The sequence below is a fragment of the Pelodiscus sinensis genome, chromosome 27 (genome assembly GCF_052426305.1).
Source record: "Pelodiscus sinensis isolate ZL-2025 chromosome 27, ASM5242630v1, whole genome shotgun sequence".
In the NCBI taxonomy this organism is placed as follows: Eukaryota; Metazoa; Chordata; order Testudines; family Trionychidae; genus Pelodiscus; species Pelodiscus sinensis.
Window position 1 is genome coordinate 6,233,243 of NC_143078.1, and position 12,269 is coordinate 6,245,511.

The 12,269-nt window shown below is 42.4% G+C and overlaps 1 protein-coding gene across 2 annotated transcripts in view; it reads left to right on the plus strand.

The window, feature by feature from the left end:
- Nucleotides 1-664: 664 nt before the first annotated feature.
- PIGR (polymeric immunoglobulin receptor) overlaps nucleotides 665-12,269 on the plus strand; it is a 38,898-nt gene continuing 27,293 nt past the window's right edge. The window contains exon 1 of one of the 2 annotated variants that reach the window (XM_075909935.2): nucleotides 665-823. The gene's annotated coding sequence lies outside the window, so the exon portion shown is untranslated. The remainder of the gene's footprint in view (nucleotides 824-12,269) is intronic. The other variant, XM_075909936.2, reaches the window with a different exon arrangement.

Genomic DNA, 12,269 nt, shown 5'->3' on the forward strand with positions numbered 1-12,269 from the left:
AATTGTCCTGTCCACAGTGAACGTGGGGACAGAATGGTTAGCAGCTGGAAATGAGGAAGAGGAACCAGACATCATGCAGTCCGCCTGCTCTCTGCAGACCTTCAGCATGTGCTCTCCATGTCCCGCATTTGGGAACTCAGTGACAGATGAAAGGAGAAGACAAACCATTTTCCTGCAGCTGGCCCACAAAAGCCTACACTGTGGAAACCTAGGGGGGAAAGAAGGCAGGATGTTGTTGAGTTAGGGACACCAGTTAAATCCATGCTTTGGAAGCCCATCCAGCAAACACCTGGCAAGAGAAGAGGCATAGAAATTTCCTTTAAGTCTGGTTCCAATACCCACTGCATGATTCCTTCCCCTGATCCTGAGTGTCAAGAGAGGGCTGGTCATGAACACACACAGTCACACACTCACAGTAATCATGTAGTCCAATAGTAACTGCAACACCACTATTATGCTATTGCAACCTTTAATCAAAAAAGTAAACAATAATGTGAACAACCAACTGGTCAGCAAAACGAAAATGTGGCTTAGCTGAAAACAGTCCCATGCGATATTCCTACCTACCTGCATTTTTGGATGATATTCCTTTAAGAAGGCTCAACAGGTAGAAGTCCAGGGCTAGCGTTGAGAGGAGTACTTAAACCACTTTCAATTCTTACAGAATTCAGTGTCCTGCTGGCTACAGAGAAGGAGGCAGGACATACTCACACCCACACACAGAAGATCCTCAGAGGACAGGTTCCTGAGATGGAAACAGAATTCAAGTGACCAGACTAACAGAGAAAAGAAGACGACACCCAAATAGTCTGCAGAACCTACTGTGAGTAATGTTTATAATTTGTCTCCCTAAAATATGAAATCCCCAAATGAGCTACATGTTGGGGCTGGAGAAACAAAAGAACTTAAAGCAAGATTTCCAGCCTGAAAACTCAGTGAGTCTTATTCATACCATAGGCAGATACACAGACACACAGTGGATTTGTTTGTTGGTTTTGCAGAAGTCAGCACTGCAGAATTAGCCCCAAGATTTTTATTGTTTCTTATCTGCAGAAAAAAAAATGTACTTTTGCCTTGTTTAAAAAGTACTAGTGTAGTCTACAGCCATTATTGAAAACACTGTAGATCCGTATCGGATTACCATTTTGGATCATTAGTGCAGAAAGTTGTAGTATATTTTTTAAGGGCCAAGATTTTCAAAGCCAGGTAGGGAATTCAGCTACACCGCTCCAGCTAACTTCAGTGGGAGTTGTGTTACTAATTCCCTTAGTGGGCACTAAAAACATCTCAATCATATTAGCACAGTAGACAGAGATGCAAAGTAGTGGAAGCATAATCTATAAATGAGTCATACGTTATTATCCCCAGATCATGGAAATACCCTCTACCAACATATATGTCACATCAGTGAAGGACTTTTTCTACACATTTTTACTCTGCCCAGTAAATAGGCTAACACAATTATTGGTCTGTGTTATCATTTAGACTATGGATAAATAACTAACATAAACTTTTATTTAATCCTAACATATGTGCCCTGGTGCAATATCTGCTTTTGTCAAACTTTCTATTGTATAATCATCAGCAGCACAGTAGTATCTTTGGATTAAAACGACTCCCTGCTTGCCATTGTAATGGCATTTAACTGTAATTGGATTCCCTTTGCAAAGAAAGCTGCTTAAATACAACAAGTAGAAAATCTAGAGACACAAACTAAGAATTCCAAATATATGAGATTTGGCAAAATAGTATATTGTAGTATAAAGTTTTAGCTTAAATATGAGGCCAGATCATTTGAGAGCTTTCCTCTTGGTACTGTGAATTTCAGTCTTACGTCTGACATTAGTCACTTCACTTTCCATGCTGAAAATCATCTTCCGTGAGTAATTCCTAAGACATGATCTAATGGTTATACATATTACAATGATTTAAAATATTAGGATGTCTATTTTAGTCTGTAAGTGGTAAGATACTAGGGTTTCTATAGTACTCAGAACCTTAACACAGATAGGCAAATAGTAGATTTTATCCTAAATCTTAGGGCATTTTCTGTATAGCACATCACAGTTTAATGATGATTATTTATTCTCTACTCATTCAATGCCCTAAACGGGACATTGATTCAGAACCCGAAGAATTTCCTCACTTTCATAGGTGCTCAAGTTGGCAGGTATTACTAGCATTTGAAATGATCTATTGCTCACTCACAGCCCCCCAAAATACATTGGACATATTCCATCCCTCTAGACATGTTGCATTTCCTTCTCCAGCCAATAAAAGTTCATCACTCTAAATGCACGTTAGTGGATCCCACTGGAATATCCAATATTCTGCTACGTTAATTCCTGAATATTGCCAATGCAGCCTATTGGCTGAATTCTCAGAAGTTAAGAATGTTACATTGCATAGAAAGGGGTATGGTCTAGTAATTATAGTCACGAATGGGGAATCAAGCTTCTCTAGTGACCTTCCAATGTGACCAAGACAAAGTTACTATTGCTTTGTGCTTGTTTTCCTATCTGTAAAATGTCTGTAATAACAATTACCTTCAGAAGGGTGCAGAAATTCTTCAAGTGTCCATGCGAAACCCATCAAGATCAGTGTTCCCTGTTGGTTATGAGCTTGTGTAGGAAAATTAAGATGCTGCCCAGCTGATAAGCAGAGCACCCATAGCTAGGTGTTGGGGATTTTTTGGGGGTGGCGGCATTGTATTTTTTGTTTCTACTGATTGTGCACATTCACACATGCCTCAGTGCACATAAAATATCATTCCACACATGGATGAAAAAGATTAGCGGGAACACTGGTCGAGATCCTCAGAAGAAAAGGTCCTACCAAACACAGAAGTGCTAGATGTTAGTTAGCAATGTTGGAAAAGGAGACAGAAAGAGATGGCAGCTGCTGCTTTACCCAATTTTCACTGTCCTGTTTCTGCTTCACATCAGCAGCAAACTGATCCTCCTACCCTCTTCATGTCATTAATCCTCCTGCAGTCCTTTCTTACTTAGTCATTTTACTCATTATCCCTTTTGTGAAAGGACTCTGCAGCAACGCTTCAATTCTGAGAAGATTTTACATAAGTAAACTCTTCTAAGGTGTGACCAAAACCTTCAGCTTTTAGTTCTAAGTAAAAACTCCTATTCTCTGGTAGGGCTGACAAATGTGAATTTTAGCTAGTCAGTTATTTGTTATAAACCCATTAGGAGAGCAAAGGTTTTCCTAATATCAAATTAAACTTGAAGGCTATGTCTACACTGGCATGATTTTCCGGAAATGCTTATAACGGAAAAGTTTTCAGTTAAAAGCATTTTCGGAAAAGCGCGTCTAGATTGGCAGGACACTTTTCCGCAAAAGCACTTTTTGTGGAAAAGCATCCGTGCCAATCTAGATGCGCTTTTCTGCAAAAAAGCCCCAATCGCCATTTTCGCGATCGGGGCTTTTTTGCGGAAAACAAATCTCTGCTGCCTACACTAGCCCTTTTGCGCAAAAGTTTTTCGGAAAAAGACTTTTCCTGAACGGGAGCAGCATAGTATTCCGCAAAAGCACTGACAATCTTACATGAGATCGTCAGTGCTTTTGCAGAAATTCGAGCGGCCAGTGTACACAGCTGGCAAGTTTTTCCAGAAAAGCGGCTGCTTTTTCGGAAAAAGTGGCCAGTCTAGACACAGCCAAAGTGAAATCAGAGCCTCTCTTGGAGGCTGATCTGGGTCATGAATATTCCCTTATTGAGCCTCAACCTTGCTTTTACTTTGTTGGTGAGCAGATCAGTTGTGGCCACTGAATTTGGCTACTCAAACGCATGACATTTAATTGTGCCGGTAAAGCTTTGCAGAAACAGGCTCGGGTTTTCATCCTTAATTATCATCCTACCGCTTTCTTCCTTTTGCAGCAAAAGGCCTTAACAAGGCAGCTAAATAAGCAAAATACTTCTGTACAGAAGAGAAGTCTACATCTGACCCATTCTGGTTACTTGGCATAGAGAAAATGATGAGCCTGTGGCATCTTTCAAAAAAGGTTAGGGAGTAGCCCCTGGTTCCCACTCAGCCTCCCTGCGCGTGACTGAGGCTATGATTTTGTCACAGAGGACGTGGAAGTCACGGCATGTGTGATTTTCAGAAACCTTCACACCTCCAGCCTTCAAGGCTCCGAACTGCCGTGTGCAGTGCAGGCATCCCATAGCTGTTGGCTCCCACTGGGGGACTCGCTGTGGGCGGCGGGATAGCGGGACTCCAGCTCCCAGATGCCTACAGAGTTCCGAGCCCCCGTGGGTGGCCCAGCTGCACAGCCACCGCCATTCCCCATTTTGTCACTGATATTGTTAGTAAAAATTAGAGTCGGCTCACAGGCTTCCGTGAATTTTTCTTTATCGTTTGTGACTTACTAAAATTATCCATGATGAAATCTTAGCCTTACTCATGATATAACTGATTCTAACCTCTGAGGATGCCCATTGGCTATGGCTCAGCAAACAATGGTCACTACCCGTGTCCATACAAGGCACTGCATTGCTTTGTTTAATTCAGTGCTTTTGTGGTGCATGGGTTTAAAAGGCATTGGGGGGAAACATTCTTGCTCTATTGCATCACTGTCACCTGTTATTTAGTTTGACTGATGTTGAAGGCACCTAGAAACTCAAGAACATCTAGAAATAGCATCGCTCAAGACTGTCATAAGTCCACCTTAGATTGACTTTGTCTGGAACAGGTCTTGCTTTGGAAAAATAGAATGAAAGACCAAGGGGTGCTAATGTTTTGTGATGTGGAAAGAAATCCATTGTACCTCATATTCCTGCAAGGTGCAATAACACGCAATTTCCATTTTCACCTGACGCCAAAGGGAGGGAAGGGAAGCACAGTCTGCTTTTAAAAATGTTCATCGCATTTTGCTGGATTTTGGGAATTTGCCCAATAATATATTATTAAAACTCAAGGAAGTTGCCACGATTATTATTATTAGCTCCTTTTGAATTGGAAAGGAGTCAGTTTGCAACCATTAATCCCTGTATTCCCAGCTCATGCGACTCAATATTTAGAGTAGATGCAAAAGTCCATTCCAAATAAAAGAATAAAAAGAAACTGCTCTCTCTCCATGGAGGTGATCAGTTCTGTTCACATTCCTGGAAAAGGTGACCAGCTTGATGGTGGCAATCTTTTTTAAAAAAGAAAGTGAATTTGGTGAAATTACAAACCGTGCGCTGTATTTTAATGCTTTGATGATCAAGTAATGTTCCCTTGACAATGGCCATTGTTAAGAGCAAGAGTTAATGACTAATGGATTAGACTGGGCAGTGTGCTGACCCTGCATTTTCTGTACTGCTAGCAAATACCAATTCCTTAAGATTCATTCACAGAGCTGCACCAATGGAGTTTGGGAGGGGCGCTTTAGCACCTTCCTCTGTACAGCAAGAACAGGTGTTTACCAATTCTTAGGTAATCCTGGGGCTAGCTCTTGATCTTAGTTGTACTGGTGCCAATCTGGAACGTCTCCAATGGAATTCTAATGGTATAGCTAAGATCATCCCTTGGGAGGGGTTTTTTAAAAGATTTTTTACTGGAAGAAGAAGAAAAATATAAAAATAGAAAGGACGACCAAGTGGAAGATCCCAGGATGATTCCTATGCCCCCGCCTATAATGTTTTTAAACCAAGAATCTCAAAGCACTTCAAAAATATTAGTGCATTCAGACTCGCCACCCACCTGTAGAGGAGGAAGTCTGTTCTTAGCCAGCCGTTGAAGATTCTTACACCGTCTACATCCCATATGCATTACTGTTCCCATGTTGCAGATGAGGGAATCCGAAGGGCACAGACGTATCCACTATTGCACATACAGGCAGTGGCAGAGCTGAGGAAAAACAAACGAACATGGAATCCTGACATCCTATCCCTTTCTCTAACCACAAAACTGACTCTTCTTACATCTCTACTCAGATGTTGTGTGTAGAGCTCCCTCCCACCAGCTCTTCATTCCCATTAAAAGCTGCCCTTCAGTATTCCAGGCAGTGCCCTCACATTTTACTGTTATCCAATTTTCACCACAGGCTACAATTATTCTTTTGTGCCAGGGAAGAGATGGCGCATGTCTGTTTCTCATGACTGCATGGCCCAGAAATCTGCTTCACAGGAAAACTGGGCCTAGAGCAACTGAAGCATTCTTGGGGTTGTGGGGATTCCATGAATGGTACAGTTGGACTGTGGGTAGCAGACCATCTTCCCCTGCTTTAAACACACCTGCAATTCAAAAAAATAAAAATGTTGTTGTTTTTTTCCTGAAAAGCGACATGTTGCACTCAGAGACCTTGTTTCACACAGCAAGTTCCTAGTAAATATTAATATCCCACTGCTACTAAACCACTTCGAATGTAGGGTCTATCAACCGTGCTATTAAATGCACCTATAATTTTAGTGGCTCATATTTTAATGAGGGAATTAGCCTTTTTTTTTCTTGCTTTAGCTAATAGACTAGAGGTTTTAAAGCAAACGCAAATCTAGAGGCCGTTCTCACAGACAATCTGCATCCACAGGGGTGGACACCATATAAGAACTTAATTGAATTAATTCTTTATCAGCAACAGTGGTGAACTTCTGAGTTTCATACAAGGCTAGTTTAATATGGGAAGGGAGATTCCTGGGCCTACCCAGGTGTTGGGTTTTTTTGTGCTTTGTCTGTACACATCTTAGCCCAATGGGGCTCAGATGCACTAACACAATATAAGTAATATGTAACCACCGGAACATGGACAATCACTGGGGAAAATAATTTCCAAGTAATGAAGACAAAATGTGCATTTGCATTTAACATTGTATGTTGGCTAAGAGGAATTCCATGACAGATTCTCCCAGGTGAATGATGACTGGAAGGGAGACGTGCCCAGCATGCAGCTATGAATGCACACTGAGACTCCATAGCAGCAAAATCCTTCACAAGAACTACACTTGTATCACCCTCTGCATGGATAAATGTACTTTTCGATGTTAAGAAACTGTCTGGCCTGCAGTCCAAATCCTTGCCCTTAACCAGGAAGAGATTGGAATGTTTCATATGCAAATACCCAATTAGCTTTTGGCCTTGCACAGCAGAATAAACTTCAGTCTAATCCAAGGAAAACAGCGCAGAGAGGTATATTACGGGCCATTATAATCAGGCTCACACCAATGGCCTGGTTTGTTTAACAAAAGTGACTCGTATCCTCCATGTGACAGCAATTATGTATCCTTGATGTCTGGATTGGCAGGCCACAGTGGTGATGTTGGTCATATATTCATGTTTGCCTTTTTTGCATGATTTTCTCTGGAAATCTCAGCATCTATTGGGAATCATCCCAGAGCCTTAAGAAAAGGATAATTGAGGATGACTATTAGAATAAATCTATTGCCTTTTGGAACAGAGATATATGAGAAGCCCTTGCCAAAGGAGATGTGGAGAGGTCATTGCCTGCTGTGGTTAAAAACCAGACCAACCAAAGCAATAGAAAACACACTGTCAGAAACAATCCTGCACAGGCCAGGAGGGTGAGCTGGTTGGATTATATGATCCAAATCTCCTGGTTCTTGATATTGTTCATATTACACTAATGTCCAGACACTTCAAACAGGATCAGAACCTCATTGTATTGGGTGCTGTACATACACACATAGAAAAAGTGCCTGCCTCATTCTGTTGCATGAACCCAAAGCTTTGGTATGGTGGGAAATGCTCACAGTTCTAGGGTGCTGCCAAGGTTGTAATGCAATTAATTAGTTAAAATAAAATCAAAAGCATCCCCTCTACCTTAATCATAGAATCACAGAACTGGAAGGAACCTCTGGAGGTCATCAAGTCCAGACCCCTGTATTCATGGCAGGACTAAGCAGAATCTAAACCATCCCTGACAAGTGTTTGCCTAACCTGTTCTTAAATATCTCCAGTGATGGAGATTCCACAACTTCCCTTGGCAATGTATTCCAGTGTTTAACCACCCTGACAATGAGGAATTTTTTCCCAATGTCCAACCTAAACCTCCCTTGCTGCAGTTTAAGCTCATTGCTTCTTGTCCTATCATGAGAGGTTAAGGAGAACAATTTTTCTCCCTCCTCCTTGTAACACCCTTTTACACACTTGAAACTGCTATCATGTCCCCTCTCAGTCTTCTCCTTTCCAAACTAAACAAACCCAGTTCTTTCAGTCTTCCCTCATAGCTCATGTTTTCTAGACATTTAATAATTTTTGTTGCTCTTCTCTGGACCTTCTCCAGTTTATCCACATCTTTCTTGAAATGCGGTGCCACACAGTACTCCAGCTGAGGCCTAATCAACACAAAGTAGAATGGCACAATTACTTCTTGTGACTTGCTCACAACACTCCTGTTAATGCATCCCAGAATTATGTTTGCTTTTTTTGCAAGAGTGTCACCCTGTTGACTCATATTTAGCTTGTGGTCCACTATGACCCCTAGGTCCCTTTCTGCAGTTTTTCTTCCGAGACAATCACTTCCCATTCTGTGTGTGTGAAATTGATTGCTCCTTCCTAAATGGAATACTTTGCATTTGTCCTTGGACAAAAATTATTAAAGGTCTAGAAAACATGAGCTATGAGGGAAGACTGAAAGAATTGGAAAATATAGGACTATGTAGCACTTTAAAGACTAACAAGATGGTTTATTAGATGATGAGCTTTCATGGGCCAGACCCACTTCCTCAGATCAAATATTTTGCTTCAGCTACACCAGACTAACACGGCTACATTTCTATTACTATTCTGAAAGAATTGGGTTTGCATTTGGAATACTGCGTACAGATGTGGTCTCATCTCAAAAAAGATATACTGGCATTAGAAAAGGTTCAGAGAAGGGCAACTAAAATGTTTGGGGTTTGGAACGGGTCCCATATGAGGAGAGATTAAAGAGACTGGGGCTTTTCAGCTTGGAAAAGAGGAGACTAAGGGGGGATATGAGAGAGGTCTATAAAATTATGAGTGGTGTGGAGAAAGTGAATGAGGAAAAATTATTTACTTGTTCCTATAATGTAAGAACTAGGGGCCACCTAATGAAACTAATGGGCAGCAAGTTTAAAACAAATAAAAGGAAGTGGCATTGGCCACTGTCAGCAGACAGGGTACTGGGCTGTATGGACCTTTGGTCTGACCCAGTTTGGCCATTCTTATGTTCTTATTAAACTTCATCCCATTTACCTCAGACCATTTCTCCAGCTTATCCAGATCATTTTGAATTTTCATTTAATAGCCAGGCACAAGCCATGTCCTTTAATAGAAATGATGTGCCCCATCTTTAGCTGACGTAAATGAGAGTAGCTGACTTACTTCACCGAAGCTGTGCCAATTTAGATCAGCTGAGGGATTTTGCCCTTTGTATTTTGCAAAAGGGGAATTTCTAAACCGGGCCTGCACGCACCTGTGCCATGCTAGATAACACACCTTTACCCAAATGTTTTTTCCCATGCCACTTATCTGCTGAAAGGTAGAGTATTAGTGGGAACTGGTACAACCTGTTTTACCCTCCAACAGTTTGCTTTCTGTTTACGTAGACAGAAAAAGAAAGCAGCTGCAAATCAGCTGTGCATCCAGGCAGTGCAGACCAGCAAAAAAGGTGAAAGAATGCAAACAGAGGGAGTGATGCAGAAACCATCAGCTCCAGGGCTACATCACAGCTTCTTCCTGTTGCACCATGCATATATTGGTCCTGTTTCCCTGCACAATGGTAGTTCTGCTGTCTCCCACCACAGTGCGGATATACTGGATCTTTTCATCTCACTCCTCTCTCCCCAGCCTCTTTCCCTCCGTGCAGATTCTCTCGGTGACTTTAATATTTTTATTTTTAAGTGCATTTTCAGCCTGCGGTTTTCATGCTGAGATGGGCAGCCCTGGATACCAATACACTCAGTCTGTATGCATAGCTACAACACAAGCAGCGGCAATCCAAACTTCCCCCCAGTATTCCCTGTAAGCCGAGCGCTTGGGCAGCCGCTCAGGAGAGATTCCAGTGCTGCCCAGCTGATTAGCAGAGCAGCCACAGCTAGGTTTTGTGTTTCTTCTGGTGGTTCACATTCTCACACGGCTTGATGCACATGACAAAATGTATTCTGCACCTGGATGTAAAAAAAAAATCCACACGGGGATGGAAAAGATTAGAGAGAACATTGCTTCCTCCCAATATACAACCCCATAATATTTCTAACACCTGCCGTAGAGTGAGACCATCAACTGGGGACAGCATAGGCTATCCTCCAGGATTCCTTCAATCCTGGACAGGTAGGGCTGATATTGGTGGAGATAAGCATGCACCCTAACTGAACTGAGCCCCTGACCTGATGATCTATAGGGGAGGGAGTTTCTTCTATCTCATTAACCATTCCTTGGGCTACCTTGGCCTGCTGAACTGTGCTCTTTCTGATCAGAATCACTCTGGAGAAATGGTACGTCTGGACAGGTGGTTTCTATCTTAGAAGGATCTGCGGTTGGTGCGAAAAAAAATATAGGGAGACCCCATTTAATTACACAGCACCACCATCAGCCTGCTGTCACTGAACTCACACAGAACGTGAGCAGAATGAACAGCAGCCGGCAGAGTGGCTTGAAGCCTTTGGATTGCGGCGCAAAGCGGAGTTATTAATTATCATGCATAATGGTTTTCAAATCTCAGTGCAATCAAGGTCATCTTTCATCTGGAAAGGATATAAGCCTTCATGTTTGAGGCACTAAGGAGGGCTTAGGCAGAATCTTCCCCTGTGGGGAGGTGGCCGCTTCACTGCCTAATGCAGGGCTTCTTGCACCTGTCTCTGAAGCAGCTAGTTCTGGACATTGTCGGAGATGGGCTATGGGACTGGAGAATCCCTGGATCTGATCCAGTCCTGCAATTCTTATGCTCACATCAGTGGTGTAAATGAAGTCAATGGGAGCTTTACTATTGACTTCAGCTGAGCCAACATTTCACCCTGATATGGACTTACAAAGAAAGGCGATTTTTCTCCTCTTGCACCCCTGAGAACCCAGGATAAAAATCTTTACGAGATAGACATGCAGATGGACACAAACACACCTCACTAGTCTGAAACTGGTTTCAACACTCGATCGTGACATTCATTAGGGTTAGCCAAGAGTTGGAGTGAGTGCACTTCTCAACAGACGTCAATTTATGTAAATCCTAGCCCCGTATCAAGAATCAAAACTTAGAGCACACTCATTGTTCTAAATCAAACCTGCACCAGGGAGATTATGAACCCTTTTCTTCGCTGGTTGAAGTGCAATCCATATTGCACATTACGTTGCTTTTGTCCTCTTTATTCCTTGGACAGCACCCGGCAAACACTAACTGCCTCAAACTCTCTTTCCTTTAAGGGCCTCTTGGCTGCACAAAGCCATAAAGTGGAGTGAATTTCGGTGGTACTCACTTGCATTCTCCTTCACATCAGTGCTGTTCATTTCCCTTCTGCGGGTCGTATGATGTTCAGTCTCATATTGTTCCTGCAAATTCAGGTGGAAAGCATCAGAGGTTTGATAAAATTCTCTTCCAGCCTCTTGAGTGCCTGGATCTTGTAGACTGAGCAGCGCAGGTTGTAGACCTGGAAAATGACACTCTTCCTGGGCACGGTTCATAATACGCAGCAGGAGAAAAGGGGGTTTCCAGTGAGCTAAGTCTTAGGTTCAATCTTCAGTCTTGTCATGGAGGCATCAGACAAAGAGCAATTTACACAACAGCTGATTGTACTCGCTGGGGCTTGTTCTGCATAAATGCCATGTTTACAGCGAAGGAACTGAACTCAGTCTCAGGATTTGACTGCAAGTAACACGGGGAATGAGTTCAGTGGTCATCAGTGTGTTTGTTTACACATATTAATACAGTTGTGCTCACACATACACCAATGCATACAGGTGCACTTGTGTGTCAATGTACGCATGGGTGCTCGCATGATGTTATGCACACGTGTCATTTAACACACATGTGCACAAACCAGAACATGCTCCTACATTCACTCTCTCCTTGAGCAAGGAGACAGCTGTGTTCTCAGGAGTTCACAGACCATAGATGCTATTTCTTTGTTACCTAACAATAACTCCTGCTCCTGTGAGGAGTAAGGGAAGATGACAAGAGTATTTGCTCCCATCAGTTTCCCATTGTGGGGACAATGGGGACACTTGAATCAAGATATGCCGACTCCAACTACATAATAAACATAGCTAAAGTTGTGTATCTTGATTCAACCTTCCCCTTTACTGTAGACCTGGCCTGATTGTTCACAATGAAGCCAGCTTAGCTGCTGACCCCACAGAGGTTTT